General features: G+C 41.6%; 1 long non-coding RNA gene across 2 annotated transcripts; it reads left to right on the top strand.

The window, feature by feature from the left end:
• The first annotated feature begins 45 nt into the window (after positions 1-45).
• LOC108405265 (uncharacterized) lies at positions 46-27,986 on the top strand. 2 transcript variants are annotated; one of them, XR_012122394.1, is made up of 3 exons: positions 46-242; positions 25,780-25,894; positions 27,128-27,986. It is a non-coding gene; the product is annotated as an uncharacterized lncRNA (long non-coding RNA). The 2 variants fall into 2 exon arrangements; XR_001855151.3 differs by lacking the exon at positions 46-242 and adding an exon at positions 13,916-14,095.

Genomic DNA, 27,986 nt, shown 5'->3' with positions numbered 1-27,986 from the left:
GCCCTCTTCCATTTGTTAAGGAATGTTTGTGGGATGTTTGCAGACACAGCACAAGGGTACTGATGTTCGTTGAGACCTCAGCAGCCCACAGGAACCAGTCAACTGGACCTGGAAGGAGCTGACACATCAGGTGAGAATCACAGATTAACACAGCTAAATGAAAACTTCGGAGTCCCTGGGTTTGAAGACCAGGAAAATGCAGCACAGACAGATGAAGCTACTGGATGAGGGCCATACTGCTGGTAAGGGACAGAAAGACAACTCAAACCAGGGCTTTGGAGTCTCAGGCCTAAGCCCTTTCTCTACCAAGATGCTTACTGCAAGGATAGAGAAATCTAAAGGGGCTAGTGCCTTCAGTTTTCAATGAAATTTTTCAAGTTTTCTCCAGGTTAGATTAAAATGACCTAAAATAGCTCAGCATCTAATAAATGAGATGATGTACATGAAAGTGCATTGTAAATTATAAAATACTGCCTAACTGTTAGGGCATTGCTGATTAAATCTGGGAGGTTAATAATAAAATGGTCTGACCAGATGGACATAATTATACAGTATTACACATCACATTTTAATAGCTGCCAATCACACCAAAGTGATTTTTTTTATTAAGGTATCATTGATATACACTCTTATGAAGGTTTCACATGAAAAACATTGTGGTTACTACATTCACACATATTATCAAGTCCTCCCCATACCCCATTGAAGTCATTGTCCATCAGCACAGTAAGATGCCTCAGAGTCACTACTTGTCTTCTCTGTGCTACACTGTCTTTCCTGTGACCCACCCACATACCATGCGTACTAATTATAATGTCCCTCAGTCCCCTTCTCCCTCCCTCTCCCTCTCCCCTTTGGTATTCACTAGTTCATATTGGAGTCTGTGAGTCTGCTGATGTTTTGTTCCTTCAGTTTTGCTTCATTGTTATGCTCCACAAATGAGGGAAATCATTTGGTACTTGTCTTTCTCCACCTGGCTTATTTCACTGAGCATAATACCTTCTAGCTCCATCCATGTTGTTGCAAATGGTAGGATTTGTTTTCTTCTTATGGCCGAATAGTATCCCATTGTATATATGTACCACCTCTTCTTTATCCATTCATCTACTGATGGACACTTAGGTCGCTTCCATATCTTGGCTATTATAAATAGTGCTACAATAAACATAGGGGTGCATTTGTCTTTTTGAATCTGAGAACTTGTTTTCTTTGGGTAAATTCCTAGGAGTGGAATTCCCAGGTCAAATGGTATTTCTATTTTTAGTTTTTTTGAGGAACCTCCATATTGCTTTCCACAGTGGTTGAACTAGCTTACATTCCCACCAGCAGTGCAGGAGGGTTCCCCTTTCTCCACATTCTTGCCAGCATTTGTTGTTCCTAGTCTTTTCAATGTTGGCCATCCTAACTGGTGTGAAGTGATATCTCATTGTGGTTTTAATTTGCATTTCCCTGGCAATTAGCGATGTGTAGCATCTTTTCATGTGCCTGTTGGCCATCTGAATTTCTTCTTTGGAGAAGTGTCTGTTCACATCCTTCGCCCATTTTTTAACAGGCTTACTTGCTGAGGTGCGTGAGTTCTTTGTATATTTTGGTTGTTAACTCCTCGTTGGATATGTCGTCAAAGTGATTTTTATCTGCTTCATTAGCTCTTTCATTAGCCTCTTTGTTGCTACTCCAGGGGAGGCAACACATTGATCCCAAATTTGTACATGGAAAATGTGCAGGAAAATTCATTTGTACATAGTGCTTTTCATTAATATTGTTTCAATTATAAAATAATGCATAAGTATATTATTGAAGAACAGTGGGAGATAGAGCAAAATATAAAAAAAACAAGGAAAATTACCTACAAAACTACCCCTGGAAACAAATACTATTAAAATTTTGGTGTGTTTTTTTCTAAAAGACCTGTAAGTACATAGTGTATATGCATTTTAAAATCTGTATTTTTAAACAACAGTGTTTAGTGACTGTTTTTTTCCATCCGTCTTTTAAAATACTATAATTGATTGTATGTTATTTCCATATGTGGAACTATCAAAATTTATCCACCCATCTATTGTTGGACATTTATCTTGTTACCAAATTATCACTATTACAAACATTTCTGAAATGAAAACAATACTTCTTTGTCCACACTTCTGATTTTTATCCTTCCTACAGTAGATTCCTGGATTATTAGATCAAAGACTATGACAGTTTTTAATGTTCTTTAAGGATCTCTCAGTTGTTTTTCAGAGAATGTTACTTATTTATATTCCCACTAGCACTGTGTGTCAATATACATCTTACCACATCCTTGCCAGCATTGTTATATAAAACAGTTGACAATGGAGGACACTCTGATGAGAAAGAGGTTATTCATGTGGTCTCAAATTAAATTCCCACAAGGTACTTAATAATTACAAAGGGGAAAGCAATAACTTTATAGAACAGAAACGTTGCAGATACCACATGAACAGAGATCACAGTATCATCAATAATGGGACACACTGACATTTTCTTCATGAGATGCAAGGAGACGGAGACATCACTTCTGGGATATTCCTGCCCCAAAATGCGCCACCTGAATCTAATCATGGTGAATATCAGGCAAGCCCAAATTAAGAGACAGTCCATAAAATAAATGATCTGTGTTCTTCAAAAATGCCCATTGCACAAGGCATTTAATGTTTTCTGGTTTCTATTATGATTGAATTCTGTTCCTCATTATATTATTGGTTTTGCTGGCACAGAAGAAAGCTCCTGGATTTTGGACATTTTTCTTGTATGTCACCATTTTACTAATTATGAATTAATGTTAAGAGCTTTCTGCTGATTCTGTTGCACTTCTTTAAAACTATATAATCATACTGTCCACAAACACAGTAATTTTGACTCTCTCCTTCCAACAATTTTACCTTTTACTTCTGCCTGATGTCTTATGGCATCAGATAGAATTTCCAGAACAGTGCTACACAATAATGCAGACATCCAGCATTTCTGCCTCTTCCTGGTTTTCATTGGAAGGTTTATGGTATTTTAACATTAAGGCTGTCAATATATGATGCTGTATGTTAAAAGGGATATCTTCCTATTCCTAGATTTCTATAGGTGCTTTTTAAAAAATCAGGCATGAATGTTGAATTTTATCTGAATATTTGTTTGCCATATATTGAGATTATTATTTGGCTCTTCTTGGTAGATTGTTGAATTGATGTCATTATATTGGCAGATTTTTCTAACGTGAAACTATCCTTACTTCCCCAGAGTAAGGCTGATTTAGCTGTGATAGATAATTCTCTTAACACTTCATTTTGCAATTATTACGTTTTGCCTTTTTGCAACACTGTGGTGCATTTCTATTGCATCAACTTAAGTGTAACTGGGACTGTTTCCAGAATTCCCTTCCCTGCATAGTTTTGGGCTAGCTGGTCCACAAGAAACAATTGCTTGAGATTGGGAGGGCAAACTTGAAGCAGGAGCCTTTATCTCATTATATTCACAGGTCAGTGCAGGGCACCAGGCAATTGCTGCCTCTTAGAGTGTTGTCCTTGCTCTGCTGCCACCTGATTGGGGTGGGACAGCACCTGGGCCCAATGCAACTCCTGTTCCTGACAGGCCAACCCCTTCAGCTTCACTGACTCCTGGGCTGGATACATTTCAGCTCCCTGAGAAGGATTCCAGTTTCTTCTGCAGATCCCTCCCCCATCATTAATGTTGGAGACTTGGGGGCAGGGCAGGCTTTAGTTCTTGCTGCCCCACTTCACATGCACCTTCCCTTCCTCATTGCCTGCTCTGCTGATTCCAGGCTCCAGCCAGACACAGAAGCAATGCCACATACAAATTGTTTAACCAGCTCCCACAGTTGCATAAGGTCCAATCTGTATAATATACCCCCTGTGTTATGTATCTCCTAGTACTTTTCCTTTGCTGACCAAATCCTGATTGAGACACTGTTCATAAATGAGATTGGTCTAAATATGTTCTGATTATTCTCTGTTGGCCCCATAAGATTCATCCTCTGACCTACCTGCACAGCCCTGCTCTGTACCCCAGGGTTAATTTTAGTAGAGTGGGGCTCACTTGCCCTCTGGCTTCTGTTAGGCTTGGTCAGTGTATGCCCTGGCAGAAGGCTGAAGGGCAAGGGGAAAGAGAGCAGAGGGCTTTCTTCTGCCTTTCCCCTTAGCCCAGTTCAGTGGTTCTGGTAATGGCCATATCCGCTATGTCTGCAGTTCTCACCCAGGACTTCCTCTCCACAATTCAAATCTTCACCATCTCTAAGGACATTATTTTCTCCATGTATACTTCTCTATTGCTATATAACAAGTTATCCCAAATTAAACCATAAACACTTACTACCTCACACAGTTTCTGAAGGTCAGGAGTTTAGGAGCGGCTTACCTGGTTGGTTCTGGGTCAGGGTCTTTCATGAGGTTGCAGTAAAATGCAATCATCTGAAGGTTTGACTGCGGCTGAAGGATTGGACTCCAAGCTTTTGTGTGTGGCTGTTGGCAGGAGGCCTCAGGTCCTTATCCCATGGGCCTCCCCAAAGAGTTCCCTGAGGGTCCTATACAATGCCAACTGGCTTCCCTCAAAACAGCAATTCAAGAGAGAGAACAAAGAGGAAGCCACATGCCTTTAGTCTCAGAAGTCAACACCTTCGCTCCTGCCACCTCTGTTCATTTGGAGGGAGTCACTATGCCTAGCCCACACTCAAGTGGAGGGCAGTTAAGCTCTATTGCTTTGAGGGAGGAGGAATAGCAGACAGTCTGTGGACATAATTTAAAACCTGCACACTCTGCCCCTTTCATAACTGGGATGGAAATGGCTGCCCATCATCACTAGTTTTGAATACCTCAGTATATCTTCATTTTCCACACCTCTATAAATAATCCATTCATTAAATTATCTGTAGTTAGACCCATTTGAACATAATTCTGCCACCAGGATTTTAATACAATATATTTGGGAAGGGAGGGTATGCATAGTTATATAGCATGGGAATTCCATCAGCATATACATTTATCTAATTATATGTTATATATGATAATTATTATCTATTTGTATATTACATAAGTATACAAGATGTATAATTATTATATAATTTATATGGTATGTATAATTAGAGAAAGAAGGTGAGAACATGGGCTTTTTGCTTTTTCCTAAATAAGACATTCAATAATAACATAGATTTTAGAATCATACAAAAATAAGTAAAATAAAATAATAATTAAAAACTCAATAATAAAACATTATTTTAAAATAATCAATTTTACTTATACCAGGATGCCTTCTGGTACTTAATGCCATTTCCCTCTTCCCACCCCTTCTATGCTCCCTCTACATTACGGGGGCTGGGAACCTGAGCACTGCATTTCCCCAAATCCTTTGTCAGCAGGATTCTGACTCATAGTCTATTAATGAGAGGCACTTACAGTGAGACTTAAGAAGCAGAAGGGAAACATATGCTATTATTTCTCCTCCTGCAGTGCCGTGGCTTCAAGGCCTTTCCTCCCAGAGATGTGGGCTTGATGCTGCAGGCGACTGTGACTATTAGTAGGGGTTGGCTTCTTGCAGTTGCAGACTGGGGAGGCAGTAGCAACTTCTTGATTCCCTGGAAGCTAACAGGAACCTGAGTGCTGTCCGCCATCTTGCCTGGCGTTTGTTTCTCTGCCTCCTCCATTGGTCATGTGTGCATGCATGCTTCCCAGTGGTTTTTTAAAAATACATGGTTCTCTATCCCAGATCACAGTCTATCTAAAATACCCTGAGTATCTTATTTTCCTGCCCAACTTCTGACTAACAGAATGAAATGAAAAACCTGAATTTATAGGTTATTTTTCATTTATTTATTTTTTCTGTAGCAAAAGAACCATTTTGGGATTGTCAATTTTATTAGCCTGACATTCTCTTTCAATTTAAACATTTTCTCTGTATTTATGATATACTGGCCAAAGTCTTGATTTTATTTATTTGCTTTTCACTCTTTTTAAAATTAGATTTGCCAGAGGGTTTGTTTTTATTTTCAGGATCAGTTCTTTGATTTGTATACCATATTAAGTTGGAAGTATATTTAGCAACAAGCATCACAAAATGAAACCAATAGTAGCTCCAAAAAATAGCACTTATTTTCTAACATAATAATGAGTTCCGAGGTAGGTGGTTGTCAGCATTGTTCAACTACTCAACAGTGCTGTCAGGTCCAATCGCATTCTGTTCTTCAGGTTACTATCCGGAGCCCCTTGACTTTCCTTCTCATGTTTGTGGCCTCCTGGTCACAAGATGGTTATAATGACTTCGGATATCAGAGGGTATGTTCAAGACAAAATGTAGGTGTGGAAGGGGATGAAGGAAAGCAGTGAATCAGCTGTCTGTAATTATTTTACACCCACCTTTTTTTGTACCATTAAAGCAAGAGTAGTCCAAGAAGTCCCCTTAATCATCTTCCACTGATATCAGTAATAAGATTTATTTCACATGGCCACTTCTAGCTACAGTAGATCCTGGGAAGTCAGTTATTTCACTTCCAGCTTCTACAGAAGTAGAAGAAAAGTGAAAATGAAAGTATAAGTAGGTTTGGAAACATTAAGAAAATCATCCTACAGTCTCTACCACATCTATCAATTCCATGGTACTAGATAAAGTACATGGATTTTAATCTCAGCTCTACTACTCAGTAAGGATCTTGTGACCCTGAACAAGATACTTAGACTTTCTGTGTCTCAGTTTCCTCCTCCATAAAATGGGAAAAATAATAGTTCCTACTTCATGGAGTTGTTGAGAGGGTTAAATGATTTAATTCATGCAAAATGCCTAGAGCAGTGCCTTGCACATAGTTAGCACCCAGTAAGTGTTGTTAAAGTAGTCAAACAAGGAGGCCATTAGACTCAGGTGGCTCTAATACTTTGGTAGCCTGGTCAGCAAACCTAAACCTAAGCCAGAGTCACTTCCTGAAGATGTCTCAAGGATAATAACAACAACCAATCAAAACAGCCAACTAGACTTTTCCAAATAATTCAGCTGCTTAAGCTATAGCCAGTCAAATAATTTCCTTGCTTTACTTCACATCTTCTCTATAAAAACCTTGCTTCTAGCTCCTGTCCATGAAGCACTCCTAACCGGTTCCAGTTTGGCACTGCCTGATTCAAATAGACTTTTGTTTAAATGAATTCATGAAAATTTTAACATACCTGTTTATCTTTTAGCAGCATTAATTACTGCTATTACCATTGTTTTCAGTCTAACAGCATTTCTGTTTCTAACATCAGAGTAAGGGTAGGACAGAATCTTATTCTCAGGCCAATTCTATCAGCATTGAAATTGGTGTTAATGAGTCCCAGATTCTAGCAGCAGTTTGTCAGTCCCAGTTTTTCAAATGCATCTTTGACATCTCTGTCTTTATAGACTTTTATTGGGAAGTTGTTAAGAGGTTGTGTCAAGGGTTACTAGCTAGCCACCTTTTAAACCAGAACACTTGTATCTAGTTTTTAAAACAACCTGCTTCAATGTGTGATTCAAGTTATGTGACAATTGATGCTATAATCCAATTGCCATAAAGAAATAACTATTAAGGCACTTTTCCGACCTTGCTGGGCGCTCAGAAGACTTTGATGAAATATTTCAGACTCTTTTTGTTCTTATCAGGAGTTCATTTGAGAATTTAGGTCTCTTGTTTTCCAATATCAGGCATTACAACACTATCTTTCTTAATCATATCTGATCTACTCTGTAAAACCAGTAACAGAATCATCTGTAAAATAGCATCCCAGCTCCAATGAGAGCTCCCTTTCAAAAACAGTAAGTCTGGCAGGCATCATGCATTTTAAATTGAACAGAGACTACAAAGCAGCCTTCATCCATTAGTCCAACTGACCTTTAAATAACCCAGACCAGAAAAGAATAGCCTATAAACTGAAGAAGACTCTAATCCTGGCGAGGGGTCAGTGATCCTATCAGCCCAGGAGTGGAAACAGCAGTCATGCATGACATGGGAACTGTCCTCATATAAAACTCAACTTTCTGTAAAGGAAAGAGCACTTGAGTAGGAGTCAGAAGACAGGGGTTGTAGTATTGATTTCAAAGCATATTGATAATGTCACTTAACTTTCCAGAGTCTCAGCTGTTTTATTTATAAAATGAGAATAACGTCCTAGGCCATGCCTCCTTCAACACTACCTTTTCCTGCCCTCAGGGAGCCCATGGTTAGTGGAGGGACAGTGGGGCAAGGTGGTGGAGTGCGTGAGCTTTGGAGATTCGGGGTTTGAATACCAGCCCCCCTCACTTACTACCTGTGTAATGTTGAGCAAATTAGTTGTGTTCTTGGAGCCTCGGTTTCTTTATCTATAATATGGGGATGATAATAGTACCTACGTCAGAGAGTATTGGGAGGATTAAGTGAAATAATGTACACCAAGCTTTTAGCCCAGTTCCTGGCACAAGATAAGCACCCAATCAACAGTATATACTTCAAATGTGACTGATTCTCTTTGGGCAGCCTTTGGTTTTTCCCCTTAGCCCACCATAAGGCCAGATTTAGTAGCTTGCCCTATTCTCCTGATATTCTCCCTTCTCCCAAACAAACCCAGCTCCAATGGATTGGCAAGTAGTGTTGAGATTAATGAAGATTTCACAGAACTTCAGAGGAAGGGATACAATAATAATAATAACAATAGCAAGAGCAATAACTACATTTGATTCTTAACATGTTTTAGGCATGGCCCTGAATACTCCCAATGGATAATCTCATTTCATTCATACAATACCATAATTTTCAAGCCAACTTTCTCAGAATTTTTTTTTTTCCATACAGCTTCTTCCCTTTATGGAAATAACTACTTTCTGAGGAATCGCTTCTGTCTTTTTTTTTGTTAAGGCACCAAAAATTCTCTCTGTTGTCCCAAGCTCTTCAGTTTCCCCGTCAAGTTAGACACCCCATTCAGCAAAACCAAGGCAAGACAGTCAGACTGACTGCTGTCCTTCCTTGATCATGCTGCCTGGGAACATCCTGGTTCATCCCACAAAGCCTGCTGGTAGGGACCAGCAGCCGCAGTCCTCACTGCACTGTGCGGTCAGGAGGAGCATCTAGATGTCAATCTTGCTCCCATTTTATTGCCTGTGCCTGACATAGTATCTGACATATAGAAGGTCATTTATAAATATTTATGGAATGAACAAATGTATGATCAAACTAACAGAAGTCAGAACGAACTTGAGTTTAACAAAGGCAGTGGCAAAGTGCAGTAGGGTACTGGACCTTGAGAATCCAGGAAATTTTCATGGAGGAGGCAGGATTTGACCTTGAGTAGGATTTTAATAGGGAGAAGAACATTTCAAATAAAGGGAACAGTATAATGGCATAGCCATAAAAGAGTGTATGGTTTATTCAGTGTAAAGAAGACATTTGAATGGTCTGCATCATGGAGGTACAGTCCCTGAAGCCAGAGGTGCTGGAGCCTCAGGGAGGCCAGAAAGGGCATAGTAGAGTCAGAGATGAGCTGGAAAGCTGGAAGCTACCTCAAAAACGAGGCTAAACATCTTGTTCTGGAGTTTGACTGTATTTGTGAGCTGAAGGGGAAATCTACCACTGAGATTTTCTGAGGAGGACACTGGCTTGCTCAGATGTGTCCTTGAAAAAGATGACTGCTGAGGATGGATTAGGGGGTAGCAGAGACTGAAGACAAGGAAAGCCAGGCAGAGAAGGAGAACAGCATAGCAGACAGCAAGCCCCCCTCTTCTGCAAGCCTTTGAAGCCACCTCATAATAAAAGTTTGTATGGAGTGGAATTTCTGCTCCCAAGAGATGTGGGAATATTTGTCATATGAAATAGGGTTGTATCTTCTCTGTTCTTATAAGTACTTTAAATACAAGGTTATAGAGAAGAAGTTAATGAACATAGAAAACATATCACAGATATTAAATCTTCTAATCAAGGCTAACAAGTCTGCTGTAATTGGGGCAGGGTGGGGTGACTACATTCACAAATCCAAAGTCTGAGAAAAGAACAGGGAGAAGAAAAGCACTTTTTGGGTCTTAGAAGCCTCTCCATTGCTCTCTGCAGAGCTGCCACTTGGTCCCAGCAGGTGCTTGTGTCATTAATTCTTTGAGAGTCTGTAATACTATCTTAGACTGTGTAGAATTCCAAACAATAAAGAATCTCTGTGCCGGATGGTGTCAACCTCTCCTCCTGAAGTACATGGCCATCATCGTGCGTCTGCTCATGGCCACCATCTTGTTTTCCTCCATACTTACTTAGTATTTACCATTGCTCTACACAAATTTGAATCTCTGATTAATTCCAGTATCATACAATCACCATGAAGTCTGAAATTTCCCCCTACTCCCACTACAATTCTAAAACTATATCATGCCATTTGAATGTATGGTACAAAAGGCATCAAGAGAGGAGTGTAGGAGGGGATTGACATTAAGGCACAAAATAGCAATGGTGCCTGTAGCAATTCGAGATTGGTTGGGTCTGGAGATAACAAATCAGAAAACACTGAAAGGTGATTTATATTTTCTCACTTGGGTATTAGAAGAATGTTGATATTGCTGGTTAGAAATAGCACTGGGAGTTGGGGTACTATTATTTAGTACTTAGTTGGGCAACTAGGGTTTATCATAATTCCTTTCCAAACCACAGTCACCCACCAAGAGGAGAGAAGTCACACACACACACACACACACACACACACGTGGGCTAACGCAGGTAAACAAGTCTGCCCAATTTTGTTGCTTCTTTTTCCCTCCAAGCCCAAACTCAGGTTTCCACTCTTGCTACCACACTGATCACAAAAGAGACTGAGAGATTATAAGCCAGCCAGGCCAACTGCTGGTTCTTATCACTTTAGGCAGGTAGAAGGAAAGACAGATAGGAGACAAATGGTCAGATCTGCTTAGATGGAGAAAGCCCTGGGTCAGCAAAACTGCTTTTGCTACACAGACAAAGAAAAACAATAAAGAAAAGTCTCATCAATATAGTGAACTTGCGAAGTAGAGGTTGGCAAACTATGGAGCATAGGACAAATATGCCTATTTTCATATGACCCAGAAGCTAAGAATGATTTCTAAATTTTTTAATAGTTGGAAAAAAATTAAAAAGAATGATATTTCATGACAAGTGAAAAGTGCATACATTTCAATATTAACGTCCATACCTAAAATTTTATTGGAACACAGCCATGCCCATTAATTTAGCTCTTGTCAATGACTGCTTTTAGTTTCAAGAGAAAGTATAGCCCACAAAGCCTAAAATAGTTACTCTCTGACCCTTTACAGAAACAATATGCCAGCCCCTGTTCTAAAGCATGGGGATGTCACCTAAGTAAATAGGGCCTGATTTGATTTTTAAAAATCGGGCCCATTCCTATCAATTTCTCCTCTCTACACATAAGGAAGAGCTTGGAAAGAGGAGAGAGGGACCTTGTGCTCCTTCCTTTAAAAACAACTGTGTACTGGGACTGGAACATAGGACGAGGAGCAGGTTTTGAGGAAGCAGACTGCACATGTACTTAGAGGTGTTCTGAGGCCAACCAGGAGATGACTAGATTCCTCAGCATGACTCTCAGGAAACAGAGCTGGAGATGTGGACTATAAGATACATCCATAGAGGCATACTGAAGCCACAGGTAAGGTTTCTCAGGGCAAATATAGATGGATAGGAAGATAGCTGGCTAGGGTTGCCAGATAAAATATATATTTATTTGCTAAATCTGGCAACCCTATCGGGCACTGGCTTTGGAATTTAAAGTTTGGGGAGGGAAGCATAAAGGAAACAGGAAAGGGGAAGTTAGAGGAGGAGGAGAATCCTAAAAACTAGAAGTAGGAGCCATTTGTGCTCTTGGGGAGGCCAGTGTGACTGGAATAGTGTGGGCAGGAGCCAGTAGGTTGAAAAGAGAAACCATGAATAAAAATTCTCCTCCCCAGGAATTTACTTGTGCTGCAAAAGACCATGGAATGGCAGGTTGAGGGGAAATATTGGGTTAAGGGTTGAGTTTGGGGTAATAGGGAATATGTGAGCCTGTCTTTTGGTGTAGGAAGACAGTGGAAAGCGGTTGAAGATGTGATGAAGTGATATTTTTGCTGTTGTTCCATTAGGGTTTTGCTGGGTTTACTACTCACACGTGTGTTCTCCTCACCACCACCATGACCTCTACCACACTCACTACCAGAGTGCTTAAATTACTGGCAAAACACGAAGACTTGAAGCTGTACTGCCTTAGAGACTGTTTATCATCGGAGCCAGCAAATAACAATAGTGATAACAGTAATAGGAAGGAGAATGATAGAAAACAGTTATGGAGCACGTGCTCAGGGCCACACTGTCCTGAGTGGGAGATACGGGCTAACGCACAGGTGAAATAACTTCCTGGCATAATAGTGGTAGCATCATAGTAGCCAACATGTGTTGGATTCTATGGGCCAGGCACTGTGCCAAGAGTGCTAAGGAGATAGGAGGGAATTAAACACACAGGTTTAAAGAAAAGAACCAGTTGAAGATGATTAGCTTTGGGCAGGAGTAGAGGCACCTGTTCTGTAACAGGCAGGTGTGAAGAAGGGATAGCACAGAGAGATAGACCGCTGTGTGTCATAGGGAGGGGAGACTCAGAGACAGGCTTGGTGGCTTCATTTCTCTCCTGCTGTGAGTGAGTGGGGCTTCCATGTCAGACAAAGTTCTAAGACGGTTTATATTCTAAGGCAGAAATTACTGAATATAACTGATGTGCTTTGCTCCTGTAGACTTTAGCCATCAACAACAGATAATCACATAGATCAAAGGAAAGAATTTCTCATTTTAAGTAACAGATTCCAGGGCCAGGCAGCCAACACTCCCCTACTCAAATTACTGCCTGGTTCCTCACTGATGCATTCAGTCAACCACATGAACAATGCCTACCTCCTTAGGGCAGCCTGGCTGCACATCTGGCCTCATATCCCCTTGACCCAGTCCAGCCTCCTGAAAATTGGGACCTTGAGGTTGGATCCATTCATGGAGTGGACCAGCACAAGAATGTGACACAAACCCCTGTTGGGTACCTGAAAGTTCTGATTCTCTCCCAAAGGGCCCCTAGCTCTCTCCTGCACATCATGAAGTTGGCCAGTTCAAAAGGCGTGTTTCAATGGCAGAAACAGCTCAGGGAAGGCAGGCCCAACTTTTCCTTGGGAACAAACTGATACTGCGGAAACCCATCTTCATGTCATGCTCTTTGTGCTGGGAATCTATCATTTCATTCATAACTTGGGGAAGATAATTACACCATGCTAGTGAGAGACAACCTGATGAATAACTGTTTATTTTCAAAGAAGACATATTTCATACACTGGCTGCATAATGGGGTCAGAAACACAGCAAGCTGTCACCATGTTTTCTATGTCATTTAGCCACCTGGCAGTGTTCTACATGAGAAACAGAAAATCTTATGGTAGATGATGAAATATCCTTGGCCTTGCTCAGAAGCTGAGCTGTATTTTGGAGACAAGGTTTGTAAGTATCTTAATATTATTTATCAAACAGTATCTGTCAGCTTTGTCTCATTTCTGCTCCACCTTCTGACTCTGTCCCACCCCAGGTCCCAGCACATCCTGCTGTGAGGCAGGTGGTAAATAACCAGCCTGAATCCTCCACTTGATGGGCCTCAAAACAATTAGTAAGGTTACATAACTGCTGAGTACCTGAGCTGATCAGATCCAGGACCTAGAATCAACCCATTCAATACTCAGAGGTTTTGAAGAAACTGAAAACAGTACATACAACAGAAGCACATAATGAGTTTAAAATCTGGACCAGAAAATTTAGCATAATGTTAATAGTCAGCACTTCTTGAGGGCATCCTATTGAGTCCTACGGCCATTCAAACACTTTACGTGGATTACTCAATGAATTCTTGCCAAAAACTTATGAGGTCCATGTTATTGTTATCTGTTGTAGATGAAGAAATGCTGGAACTAGCCAGAAAGTCACTCAGTCAACAGGTGGTTGAACCAGAATTCAAACTCAGAGTGTCTGCGTCCAGGGTGTGAGCACTTAGCCAGGAGGTGTGACCACCCTGCCAGCGATGCTGTGGTGTGCTGCCCAGATCTGGCACGTCCAGGGCTGAAACACTCATTTCACCCGGTGAGGGGAATGTCATGCCTCACAAGTTACTCCGCCAATGAGATGAATGTAGGAGTATGAAGTCCTTGCCTCTTGCCTGAATTCAGGGCAACGGAAGGGCCATCTGAGATTCAGAGCTCTCCAAGCATCGGCTGAGACTTCTGTTGTGATTGCACTGCAGTTCACTCTCTCCACCTGCCCACTCCTGCTTCTTTCCCTCCCACACCAGTCTTCCTGCCAAGAGCATGGCAGGCACATTTCACGCACCCAGATCTCCACCTCAGAGTCCGCCTCCCCAGGGAACCTGGTCTGCAACACTTTCTTAACATGATTCAGTTGAAAAATTAAGACAGCTGTCAGGCTGCAGAACTGCTGCTCAGTGTTTAAAGGGGAGCTGCCAATTTACCTCTGAGCTTTCTGACAGCCAGAAAAAGATAGACACATGGAGAGAATAGAACTAAGGATCCAGGGACAATCTTGGTGGCATTCTTGGTATTTCAAAATACATTTTTTTCTCACATTTTTGTTATCCACAATGAGTATACATTTATTAATTTGTTCTGTTTAGACAGATGACACAGGCTCATTGGAAAATGTTAAGGAATACACAAATGTATAAGGTAACAAGTTAGAATCTACCTCAGATCTCATTGCATACTACCCACCAATAACATTTTGTTGTCCTTCCTTCTGTGCATCTTTCTATGCATGCATGTATAAATAACTTACACACATGGCTCTTCCTTCAGTATATTTCCTGAATTCTATCATTTCTCACTATCTCCACCAGTCCCATCCAGTCCAAGTCACCAATATTTTCTTGCTGGGACTATGGCTGTAGTGGTCTTTAAGAGAATTTAAATACCACATCACTGCTCTGATCAAAACCTTCCAATAGCTTTGTTTCACTCTTAGAATGACTGTGAAACCCATTACCAGAATCTACAAGCCTCTTTCTGGTCTTGCCCTGCCTGCATCTCCCACCATGCCACCCCCATCACTCACCTCGTGGTTTCTCAGGTGCTTACACCAAGCTCATTCCCCTCCCATCCTTCACATTGACGCTTCTCTGCTTGAAATCCCTACCCTCCTCCAAATACCTGCATGGCTTGTTCCTCCACATCATTAGGGTCTTTGCTCAAATGCTCCCTCCCCTAAAACCCAAACAGCTCTGTCTAAAAGAGTAGCTCATCCCCACTTAGCCCTCGGCCCCATCCCCTTACCTGGTCAGTTTCCTTTCTTGATCTTACCTTTACTGCAATCACATGCCTGTTTACTTGTTTATTGTCACTCCTCCACAAGAATGAACATTCCATGACAGCAGGCACATTACCTGTTTTGTTTGCCACCTGGTACACAGAAGAGTGCCTGGATCATAATGGATACCCTAGAGATAAAATGAAAAACTAGTTAAGTAGACAATCCATTTAGGTCAAACTATGTATCATGAGGCTCATTGCACATTTTCCCCTCTCTTGAAATCCTTGTTCTTTTTTTCAGATGGATTATGTGGTGATATATGATATATATATTCACTGAATCCTTACATATTAACTAGGATATATATATATATCTTGTTTGGGTACAGTATTTTGGGGTTGCAGCTCCTTTTTCTCAGTGAACTGTAGATTGTATTTCACCCTCTGCTAATTCTAGTATTGCAGATGAGAAGTCTGATGCCAAAGTGATTCTTTTTCTTTTGTAAATAAACTGCATAAAGGGAACAGGACCCAGGTAAAACCACAGGGCATTGCTGTGGCCCCAAGTAGAATTCTCTTTTCTCTCTCCCTCTCTCTCTCTCTCTCTCTCTCTTTTTTTTTTTTTTGGCTTAGTCCGGATCACTGTGATTCTGTCCTGGTGCATAAATCTGAGTCACAAAAGTTACCTTGTATTCTTTTGGACCACAGCCCCTTCCTAGAGCTGGAATAAGAATCTAGAAAGTCACCAGCTCTATCCAGCCATGAATGTGTTTCAAGAGTATTCTTAAATCCTGAGGGGGTGTGCTCTCTCTCTCTCCCTCTTCTGATTTTCTCTCTCTTCCCAACTTTTCCAGTCTCCTCTATTTTGGATATTTTCCTTCTAGCCTTCACATACTTACCTTTCTAACCTATTTAGCTAGAGATGCATAAATCTGGTGTTATTGTTGTATGATTTGAAAAGGAGATTTATGAGACCCCCCACACTCTCCTGACTGAGGTTAGCCAAGGCCTTTGGTGGCTTATTGGTTAAGTTCAAGTAATTAGTGAATACCAAAATGCAACAGAGGAGGCACTAAATCACTGTCGGCAGATTTTCAACAGAAATAGTTGACACCCATTCTCTATCTCTTGAACCTCCTCACTCTTTTTAAGAAACAGAATTTGGGAGGAGGGGCTCTCTGAGGAAAGTTGGGCAATGCTCTCCCCACAGCATGCCCCTGAGTAGGAAGTGGGAGGTCTGACTGCCCGAGTGCCTCCCCTCTCACCACAAACCTGGCAAGCAGGGGCTTCCTCCATGCTACCCAGAGAACTATACACTCATGTGCACATACACAGCTATATGTACACACACATACACACACAGGTGCCTGGGAAATCCAGAGGATGGGAAGACTAAGAGGCTGACCGCCCACTTTCCTGGTGGACCCAGGGGAGACTGCTGACTTCAGATCTCATGCACTTCTATAGATTGTCTGTGCAGGGATGTTTTCCCAAGGAATACATATGGGCTACACTAAAGAAGAGCAGCTTGGGGTCCTAACATTTGATGGGAGGGCAGGGAGTTTACTACCCATAAAAAAAGATGCCTTTCCCTGGGTGAAGAGAAGTTAAGGCAAGAGGGGCCCAACAGTGAACTCCAGATGGTCCAAGAGAGCACCCCAAAAGAGAAAAATCTAGCCCAAACAACTACAGGCTGAGAAACAAAAAACAACTACAGGCCGAGAAAGCGTGACATCAGATAAGAGCACATATTTCAAGTAAGGCCTTTCTTACCCATTCCATCCCCCCACCATCTGGGGGAGGTTGGATAATGGGAGATCCCAAGGTGAAGAAATGGGGACACCAGCCACACCTCTACCCTGTTTCCCGTTGCAGTGTACCATCCTAAAACTCAGCCCATGGTGGCGGGGGTGGGGAAGAGAAGACACTAAACTAAATCAGGATTAGAGTTTGGGACTAAATGTTCTAATTACTACATCAGACCTTGTTTGCAATTCAAAGTGACCTAGGAATATCTATTACCTGAGTGAGCAGAATAATTGTGAGCTTGCTGGAGATTTCATCCAGGGCAGGGAGAGATTTATCCCTAACCCTAAATTGCAAAAGAGTTGCAGGAGACAAAATAAAATTGTATTTTGATTAGACCACAAGTGCTGCTTGTTCAGCAGCCCAGTTACATTTGTATACATGACCTCATCTGAGCTGGCTTCATGCACCTGCTATGGGGGAGGGACATTTGCATATTTCCTAGGGAACGTGGGAAGTGAGGGAGGCCAACTGAGCAGAACTGGGGAGGTAGTGTCCCTGAATAGAGGGGCTAGAGGGGACAAAAATCCAGTTTCCCTGCAGGGAGGGGCATAAGTGATGGAGGGAAAGGTGCCACCTTCTCTGGCAATGGAGCAGCTGGGGTCACGGGAGCATCTGCAGACTCCAGAGGTTAGCTCATGGCAGCCAGGCTTGGCGCACATTCGCTTTTGGTGGGGCTGGGAGGGAAAGCACCTTGTGAGATACCATACCCCCATGTATACACACACACTTTGGCTTAACAGCTATAATAACCTTTAGCCCCCCTGTCTCTTTTAGCATCTCTCTCCACCTTGCTTCCTATGACTAATGGCTTGCAGCAGAACTGAGAGGTGTAAGTAAAACAATTGTGTGAGGTGTTTGGGGAGGTTGGGTAGGCAGACTGAAACACCTGTGGAACCAGTCCGGGTCCCAACAGGAAACAGATGGCCCACTCACAACAGTATAACTCAAAGGGGATCTATTTGCAGAGAGCCTTATACAAAAAGTGTGGGCTTACAAACGTATACGAATGGAAGCACACGGGACTGCAGCCTGGGGCATCTGACCCCTAAGCCCAAAGGGGTCGGGGGCAAGGACAGAGTGCTGACTGGAAGGCACACTCATTCCTCACATTTATGGGCCCAGGATGAGGGAAGAGTTGGAGACCTCCCAAACCATATGTCTAAATATTTGAAAGTTATAACTCAAACTAACAAACGGCTCAATGAAATATTCTCTATCTGTTGACCTTGGCAAATAAGCCTTTACAAACCACCTGGAAGACCAAGTTGGAATTCAGAAGTCTCAGACTGCTCTGAGTTCTGTGCAGAAAATGGCAAGAGGGAAACACCTGGGTCTTAGATCCTGGCTCACAGCTCTGCCCATTTCTGCCCACACCTCCTCTGCTGTTACCACAGTCACCTCACTCATACAGGTGCACACCTTCATGCCCATGCTACCCCTGAACCTACGCCATACACACCACGCACCCTCCGGCCAACCCCTCAGGCTTAGGGCTACCACTGCTGGTGCAGCCCACACTGGGAGAGAGCTGGAGTGCGGGCATGCAGAGTGGGGGCAGGGCCTCTCACACCAGGGCCACAGGCAGCTGGAGGGGAGTCAGAGCACTAAAGCATGTGTCCCTTGCAGGAGCCTCTCTCCAGGGTCAGAGGGCAGGAGTGCTGGAGAGAGAGTGTGGGAATAGTGCCATTACATTAAAGGACCCAGACCAGAGGCAGCCCCACAGGGAAGAAGACCAGGAATACATGCCCTGTGATTCCCCAGGCAGTTAGGGCTTCCCGGCAGAAAGCCAGAAATGGCAAGGAGTTAGCTATGTACCCCCAGCTGGCCAGCCTCCAGAGGGTGAGAGCAGGATAGAGAAGGAAGGAGAGTGGGTCTGCAAGATGTCCAGCTTCCCACTTTGCTGGAGTCAGGGAGACCTATGTTCAAAAGCACAGTGCATCCGTGATAATAAGTAACACACACACACATACACACATACATGGACACAGACACATACACTTACTGTGGACTTGGAAGTGAGTCTCTGGGGCTTAACATCCAGATTCCAATACAGTTGAGCAGACCCCTCTTCAGCCTAAAGAGCCATATGACTACCAGACTTAGACAAGAATCAAATGTGTACATAAGCCAAAGGACTGGTTGGCTGTGGAAGCACCAAGAGAAGTGCCGAGCAAGTAGTGCCCAGCGGAGACAGTGCCCTGCCGGCCAGGTGAGGTCTGAGCCACTGACAGGCCCTCCTTACTGGGGAAATGGGAGCACTGCTTTTTCAGGGCCTGATGCCATTAAGTTTTCAAATTCTGTAACTCCCTTTTTCTGCTTTCGTACTCACCAGGCATAGGTCTGATAATTTGGCTTCTATGGAGCTGGCTGGTCAGCCCACGCAATGACAGATTCACTGGTCAGGTATATTGCTCATTATACGTTAATGAATTGGTTTTCTACTTTTATTCCTACTTTTTAGAGATTTTGTTAGCATAGGTGGGCACTCCCAAGTGTGGTCCGCTCTGGAAAGCTGACAAGCATCAGTTCCTAACTCTGTAAGTTTGAGGGTCTGATCCCAGGCAGCGCGAACTTGTAGGATGAGACCCAACAGAGAACCCACCCAGCCATGAAAAGATTTTTTCTTTTGTGAAACTGAAATAATGACATTCTCGAAAGGTCTAACATTTATCAAGGGAAAGATGGAGGCATATTGAGTGGTGTGCAAATAGAAATAGTTTTGATTTTTCATTTTTCCTTTGACTTCTTTAGATCTAAATTGTCTTTTCAGCCAGAATACATAGTAACAGAAAAATTCGTGGTGACTGGTTTTTTATCACATATCAGGAGAAGCTGGAGTGATGGTGCCCCAAGGAAGCAGCACAGGGTGAGAAGGTGCTAGGACTAGAGCAGGGACCTAAAAGGGACATTACCCAAGGCCTTGAGGCAACACAGTGCATATAGAGAACAAAGTCATTACTGATAGAAGTTCTAAGGTCACAATGTGCATCAGATTTGAGGGGCAAAGAGAAAACTCAGAAGGAATTGAAAAACCAGAGGCTAGGGACATTGGGAATGAGACAAGGTGAGTATTTGGAGTGACTTCTGAGCAGCTCAGATAGTTAGCTCAGTGTTGTGGTCTCCCACTGCAATTCCGTTTTCATAAAAACATAAAGGCTAAATGCTATGTGGTAGCTTAGATTGGATCCTGGAATAGTAAAAGAACAGTAGTGAGAAACCTGGTGATATTTGCAAAAAGTCTATAGTTAGGTAATTGTCTTGAACAAATACTAATTTCTTAGCTTTGACAAATATACCATGTTTACAGAAGATGATAACTTTAGGGAAACTGAGTAAGGGGCAAACAGGAACTCTGTGTTTGCAACTTTTCTATAAATTTAAAATTATTCAAAATAAAAAGTTTAAAAATATAAAGGTCTAATATCCCTGATGAATGTAGATGCAAAAATACTCAATAAAATATTAGCAAACAGAATTCAACAGTATATCAAAAGGATCATACACCATGACCAAGTGGGATTCATCCCAGGGATGCAAGGATGGTACAACATTTGAAAATCCATCAACATCATCCACCACATCAACAAAAAGAAAGACAAAAACCACATGATCATCTCCATAGATGCTGAAAAAGCATTTGACAAAATTCAACATCCATTCATGATAAAAACTCTCAGCAAAATGGGAATAGAGGGCAAGTACCTCAACATAATAAAGGCCATATATGATAAACCCACAGCCAGCATTATACTGAACAGCGAGAAGCTGAAAGCATTTCCTCTGAGATCGGGAACCAGACAGGGATGCCCACTCTCCCCACTGTTATTTAACATAGTACTGGAGGTCCTAGCCACGGCAATCAGACAAAACAAAGAAATACAAGGAATCCAGATTGGTAAAGAAGAAGTTAAACTGTCACTATTTGCAGATGATATGATACTGTACATAAAAAACCCTAAAGACTCCACTCCAAAACTACTGAACTGATATCGGAATACAGCAAAGTTGCAGGATACAAAATTAACACACAGAAATCTGTAGCTTTCCTATACACTAACAATGAATCAATAGAAAGAGAAATCAGGAAAACAATTCCATTCACCATTGCATCAAAAAGAATAAAATACCTAGGAATAAACCTAACCAAAGAAGTGAAAGACTTATACTCTGAAAACTACAAGTCACTCTTAAGAGAAATTAAAGGGGACACTAATAAATGGAAACTCATCCCATGCTCATGGCTAGGAAGAATTAATATTGTCAAAATGGCCATCCTGTCCAAAGCAATATACGGATTTGATGCAATCCCTCTCAAATTACCAGCAACATTCTTCAATGAATTGGAACAAATAATTCAAAAATTCATATGGAAACACCAAAGACCCCGAATAGCCAAAGCAATCCCGAAAAAGAAGAATAAAGTAGGGGGGATCTCACTCCCCAACTTCAAGCTCTACTACAAAGCCATAGTAATCAAGACAATTTGGTACTGGCACAAGAACAGAGCCACAGACCAGTGGAACAGATTAGAGACTCCAGAAATTAACCCAAACATATATGGTCAATTAATATTTGATAAAGGAGCCATGGACATACAATGGCAAAATGACAGTCTCTTCAACAGATGGTGCTGGCAAAACTGGACAGCTACATGTAGGAGAATGAAACTGGACCATTGTCTAACCCCATATACAAAGGTAAACTCAAAATGGATCAAAGACCTGAATGTAAGTCATGAAACCATTAAACTCTTGGAAAAAAACATAGGCAAAAACCTCTTAGACATAAACATGAGTGACCTCTTCTTGAACATATCTCCCCGGGCAAGGAAAACAACAGCAAAAATGAGCAAGTGGGACTACATTAAGCTGAAAAGCTTCTGTACAGCGAAAGACACCATCAATAGAACAAAAAGGAACCCTACAGTATGGGAGAATATATTTGAAAATGACAGATCTGATAAAGGCTTGACGTCCAGAATATATAAAGAGCTCACACGTCTCAACAAACAAAAAACAAATAACCCAATTAAAAAATGGGCAGAGGAACTGAACACAGTTCTCTAAAAAAGAAATACAGATGGCCAATAGACACATGAAAAGATGCTCCACATCGCTAATTGTCAGAGAAATGCAAATTAAAACTACAATGAGGTATCACCTCACACCAGTAAGGATAGCTGCCATCCAAAAGACAAACAACAACAAATGTTGGCGAGGCTGTGGAGAAAGAGGAACCCTCCTACACTGATGGTGGGAATGTAAATTAGTTCAACCATTGTGGAAAGCAGTTTGGAGGTTCATCAAAATGCTCAAAACAGACCTACCATTTGACCCAGGAATTCCACTCCTAGGAATTTACCCTAAGAACGCAGCAATCAAGTTTGAGAAAGACAGATGCACCCCTATGTTTATCGCAGCACTATTTACAATAGCCAAGAATTGGAAGCAACCTAAATGTCCATCGGCAGATGAATGGATAAAGAAGATGTGGTACATATACACAGTGGAATACTACTCAGCCATAAGAAGTGGAAAAATCCAACCATTTGCAGCAACATGGATGGAGCTGGAGAGTATTATGCTCAGTGAAATAAGCCAAGCGGAGAAAGAGAAATACCAAATGATTTCACTCATCTGAGGAGTATAAGAACAAAGGAAAAACTGAAGGAACAAAACAGTAGCGGAATTACAGAACCCAAAAATGAACTAACAGGTAGCAAAGGGAAAGGAACTGGGGAGGATGGGTGGGCAGGGAGGGATAAGGGGGGGGAAGAATAAGGGGGGTATTAAGATTAGCATGCATGGTGGGGGGAGGGAGAAAGGGGAGGATGGGCTGCACAGCACAGAGAGGACAAGTAGTGATTCTACAACATTTTGCTAAGCTGATGGACAGTTACCGTAATGTGGTTTTTAGGGGGGACCTGATATAGGGGAGAGCATAGTAAACATAGTATTCTTCATGTAAGTGTAGATTAAAGATTAAAAAAAAAAAGAAAGAAAGAAAGAAAAGGGGGATTACTCCTTGATAAGATAAAACTATTGGTAAATCAAAGATCAACGCATGCTTTAAATATCCTTAATGTTGATCACTTAAAGGGTGTCAGATGATCAGCTATGGAGGTACTCTTTTCTGATAATATTCCTTTCTCTTAATTAAAAAAAAAAAAAAAAGCAGTTCCTGTGTGCTGACCTCCAGTGAGTTTTGCACAGTGGTATAGAGGGCATGTCAAAGTGTGGGCAAAGGGTCTGTTTGTTTCTATGCAGAAGATCAAGGCCTAGCTTGGCTACCCAGAAAATGAACTTAGATACGATATGAGGAGGAGCTTCCGGCATCAGCACTCTCTGGAGGACTTGTGCCAGGGGATGATCATCAAAAAGCCTCCACAGGGATCTGGACGATGCTGCGGTTGTGGCTGCATCCACCCCACCATTTCCTGGACTTGCCATAGGAATGAGGAGGGAGATGTCTAGGCTGGCATGTGCATACAGTGAGACAACGAATTTGACCGGATCTGTACTGTTGGAACTCAACCAGGAGTTGGGAGGGGTGCAAGTTGTAGCACTCCAAAATCTTATGACTATAGACTATCTATGGTTAAAAGAACATATGGGATGTGAACAGATCCCAGAAATGGGTTGCTTTAATTTGTCAGATTTCTCTCAGACTATTCAAGTATAGTTGGACAATATCCATCATATCATAGACAAATTTTCACAAATGCCTAGGGTGCCTAAATGGTTTTCTTGGCTTCACTGGAGATGGATGGTAATTATAGATTTGCTTTGTTTATGTCACCGTATTCCTATTATATTAATATGTGAGCGCAAGTTAGTTGGTAGTTTAAAACCTATACATGCTTAAGGTACTCTACAAGAAGATATGTCAAAGAAATAATCAATCCTCCCACGTTTTATTACATATGCTACCTCTATAGCTTTTCTTCCTTCCTAATTACAACCCTTAAATAGAATTCGTGCCTCATATCGAATTTACCGAGTATCATAATTCCTCCAGGTGGTAAAGATACCTCGAGACAAGTGCTGGGCATAGAAACCACAGGGCATAAATCTGCAAAGAAGTAAAAAACTAACCTTTTCAAATAATATGGCTTCTCTCTCACTTACCAACTTTACATTTCCCTGTATGGCCCCGGAAGATGACTGGTTAGCCAGAGACGGGTAAGATTCCTCAAGGGAGGAACAACCTAAGACAGGCACAGTCGCAGAGGGCCCATCAGGTGAGAAATTGGGGATCAACAGAGGTGAGGCTCAGAACCTCACACCCCCTGTTTTGAGAGAAATCTTCTGCATCCATGGATGTTTTGCTGCCCTTGTCTAGCTTGAATTAATACTTAGTCCATAGGCACACACCTGATCATCTATATTTGCCCTCTTACAGCACTAAACTATGTTTTCTACCTTTATCTTGCATCTACCTACCACTTCAGCATTTTATTAAAAATAAAAATAATAATAATAATAAAGGGAGAAATGTGGGATCAACATATAAATCAAGTATAACAATCAAATGAATATTCATATTTGACCTGATTGCTTATAGTTCATAATGTGTGATCAAAACCGAAAGTTTCTGTGATGAATGCCCTTGTACTGTTCACCATGTAAGAATTTATTCACTATGTAAGAATTTGTTCACCATGTAAGAACTTGTTCGTTATGCTTCAGAAGATTGGAGACTGATGAGAATTAGGCTTGAGATGGATTAATGATTGTGCATTGAGCATTGACCCCCCTACACAGGATTTTATTGTTGTTAACAACCATTTGATCAATAAATATGAGAGATGCCCTCTCAAAAAAAAATAACTTTAAAAACTAAGGAATGTGTTAGTTTCAGCAAACAGGTATTGTGCATAAAATATCATTCATTAAATATAGTGAATATACACTGTGAAAAAATATATATATAAAGGTCTGTTTATTTTGAATTGGGTCTTAGAATATATTAGACAATGTCTAATGAAGTGAGATAATGGCATTGTGGATTATGTTTGAATAATTCCTTATGTTAGAGATACTAAAATATTTATGTGTGAAAAAAATTTAAAAATGCAGAAGTCTGTGTTTTATATGTGCTTGGGAGAGAGCAAGGCTAGACCTTCAGACCCAAAGATGGGACCAAAAGTGGGGCTGGGGGGAGGTAGGCCCCTTTCCCTGAGGGGGCAGGTTGTCTAGGAGACAGGTTTGGGTGTGGTGGAGACACCCTGGCACGTGCAAAGGAAGAGGACATGCGGGACACATGAAATGAAACAGCCCTTTGGAGACAGAAGCCACTGCGATTGAATAAAAAAAGCACATATAAAACATCATTTTGAGAGTCTATCTTTATGTTGCTGTACTTTCTATCATTTTTCCTTTTTTGTTCTCATTATTCAGTAAAGTTTCTTTGGGAAGTCAGACTGTGTTAAAAGATATTTCCATTTCTAAAAGGCCAGTCTTCAAAGACAGTGAGTGAGTGACATTCCCAGGAGATTAGACAGTGGCAACAGCTGGAGCCAAGTGGGGGCCCCTCTAAAGGAAAGAGAATTTAGGTTGATTGGGGAGCACTCACTCACCAGAAACCCTCGCTTCCCCACCCTGGGGGTGGGGGTATCTGTGCTTTGCTTAACATGGGGCTTGTCATTCCCTGCCATATGTGAGATTTGCTCTTACTGGCTGCTTCTGACCTTTCCAGAACCTCAGAGGAACTCCCATGCCTGCCAAGAAGTGGTCCTCTTGCTTCCTGAACCACTGGTAGTGGAAATCACTGAGACCATCTGAAACTCATGAACCTTCATGTCCTTTGCTGGGTAAAGGATTTGCTTAATTAAGAGAAGAATTCATTAAGTCCTAGAACCTACTTTCATTTTCAAAACATTTAACCCACCATTCACACTCTGTTTTTGCAAACTTGAGTCTTAATCTTTTATGTTTTTGTAAGTGGGTTTGACAGAATGCTATATCCTCAGAATAAAGATTTCAGCCATAGACTATGAAATTTTCTTCATCAGTCACAACTTCTAGGCTTCTATACTTTTCTCCAACAAAGTTGAATTAATGCAATTTAGGCTCAGGATTTGGTGCCCAGCCTTGTCTTCACAGTGAAATTCCAGGAGGAATTGCTAATATTTATAGAGCACTTGCTACTTACCAGACATTATTTTAAGTGCTTTATATGCAACAATGAACAAGGAAGGGAGGGTGTTATAACAAAAAGACAAGAGATAAACTTTGGAGTTAGATGAACTTTACTCAAATCTCCACTCTGTCACTTACACTACCTATGTAATTTTGATCAAATTTCTTAACCATTTTATGTCTTGGTTTCCTTATTTGCAAAAAAGGAGCTAATAGTAATATATGCTCTCCAGGCTATTTTGTGAAGATTAAGAGAAATAACATATGGAAATAAGCCTGGCACATAACCAGGGTCCTTGCCCTTTACTCCTTCCTGATGAAAGCGTAAGTGGGACAGAATGTGTGCAGTTTGACCCACAACACTACAAAATGCAGTGATTAGTTTTCTACCTTCCAATAAATGATCTCATTAATTTTCTGGCAGAGAGGCAAGAGAGGGGCTGGCAGCTTGCCAGGGCTAATGGAGTCATTTTGTAGGACTCTGTAGCTTGTTGTCGATGAATGAAACTCTTACCCCCCATTACTCCGCAGGGCAGCACAAACCAAATTAGATGCAATTATGAGAGTTCAACAACCCAACGGTGTGGGGCCAGTGTTGATGTCGAGCAGTTGTCCTCAAACCAACCTGTGTATTATCATCCCCCTGGGAGAGCTAAAATGAATGGATCCCAGGCTGCACCCCCAGACAGTCTGATGGAACTGGTTTGGAGTGTGGCTCAGGCATCAGTATTTTTTATAGGGTGCTGGCAACCGGCTAGGAGCCCTCTGAGGTCAGCAGTCTGGTTCTGCAAACAGGGCCTCCAAATGTGATGCCAGCTGCTACAGGAGTGGCTTTTATGCTCCATCATTGCTTTTGCCACCACTGATTATATCACACTGTTGCTCTATCCCACCTGCCTCCACAGGGCCAGACATGGTCAAGTCCACATGAAAATTCCTCCACACCTCCATCAGTGTCTGGGCTCAGATGCACCTGCTGATACAATAGTGGGACAGAAGGACAGTGTTCTCTCCAACAGTCCAAAGACTCACCTCCTGGACGTTTCCCAAGATGGTTGGTTACTGGGATGTTTACCCTCTTCAGAGAAAAATCTCACCTCAGCCACCGGATTGTGTCTGTTTTTATGTTCCCCACAAGATACTCACAGGAGAGCCCTATGTTGTGCATTTTTCAGTGTTACATTCAATCTCTTCTGCAATCACCTTGAGCCCATGCTTTAAAATGAGACTCACATGCAGTTTACTTTGATTGTGTCCACCTGTCTTTACGGCGACCACAGTCTCCAGTTCATGTTCACTCAGAGGAGCTGGTAATTAGGGCATCCGGGGTGACTGAGGGAGTAATTCTGGTCTAACTGGGATTGTCTCTGTGGTTTCCATGCTCTTGTGCTATGTTCCCCTGTCAAGCTGGAATGCTACAGTCTTCCTTTAAATCGAAGGCTCTATTTATGCACTGCTTGAAACTAAATCTTTAGTATTGCTTTTTCCAGAAGGTTTACCTTTTCTTAGGCCATTGACATTTTATCATTTCATGCATCATGCAGTTTATTTTTAAGAATGACTTTCAAATGGTTTTACCATAAGATAACACAAGTGTTATAGAATATTCAAGCAAGACACCATGAATACAGTACTTTCCCTTCCCCTCCACTCCCCTCACAAAAGCCACACCCTAATATTCACTAACTTTAATTTGGTGTATATACTTTTAGAGATTTCCTAGGGGCTATGTTTTAATGCTCAGAATGAAAGCGTACACACACT

The sequence above is a fragment of the Manis javanica genome, chromosome 11, assembly GCF_040802235.1.
Source record: "Manis javanica isolate MJ-LG chromosome 11, MJ_LKY, whole genome shotgun sequence".
NCBI classification, from domain to species: Eukaryota; Metazoa; Chordata; class Mammalia; order Pholidota; family Manidae; genus Manis; species Manis javanica.
Note: the sequence above shows the minus strand (reverse complement) of the source record. Positions and strands in the feature narration are given on the sequence as shown.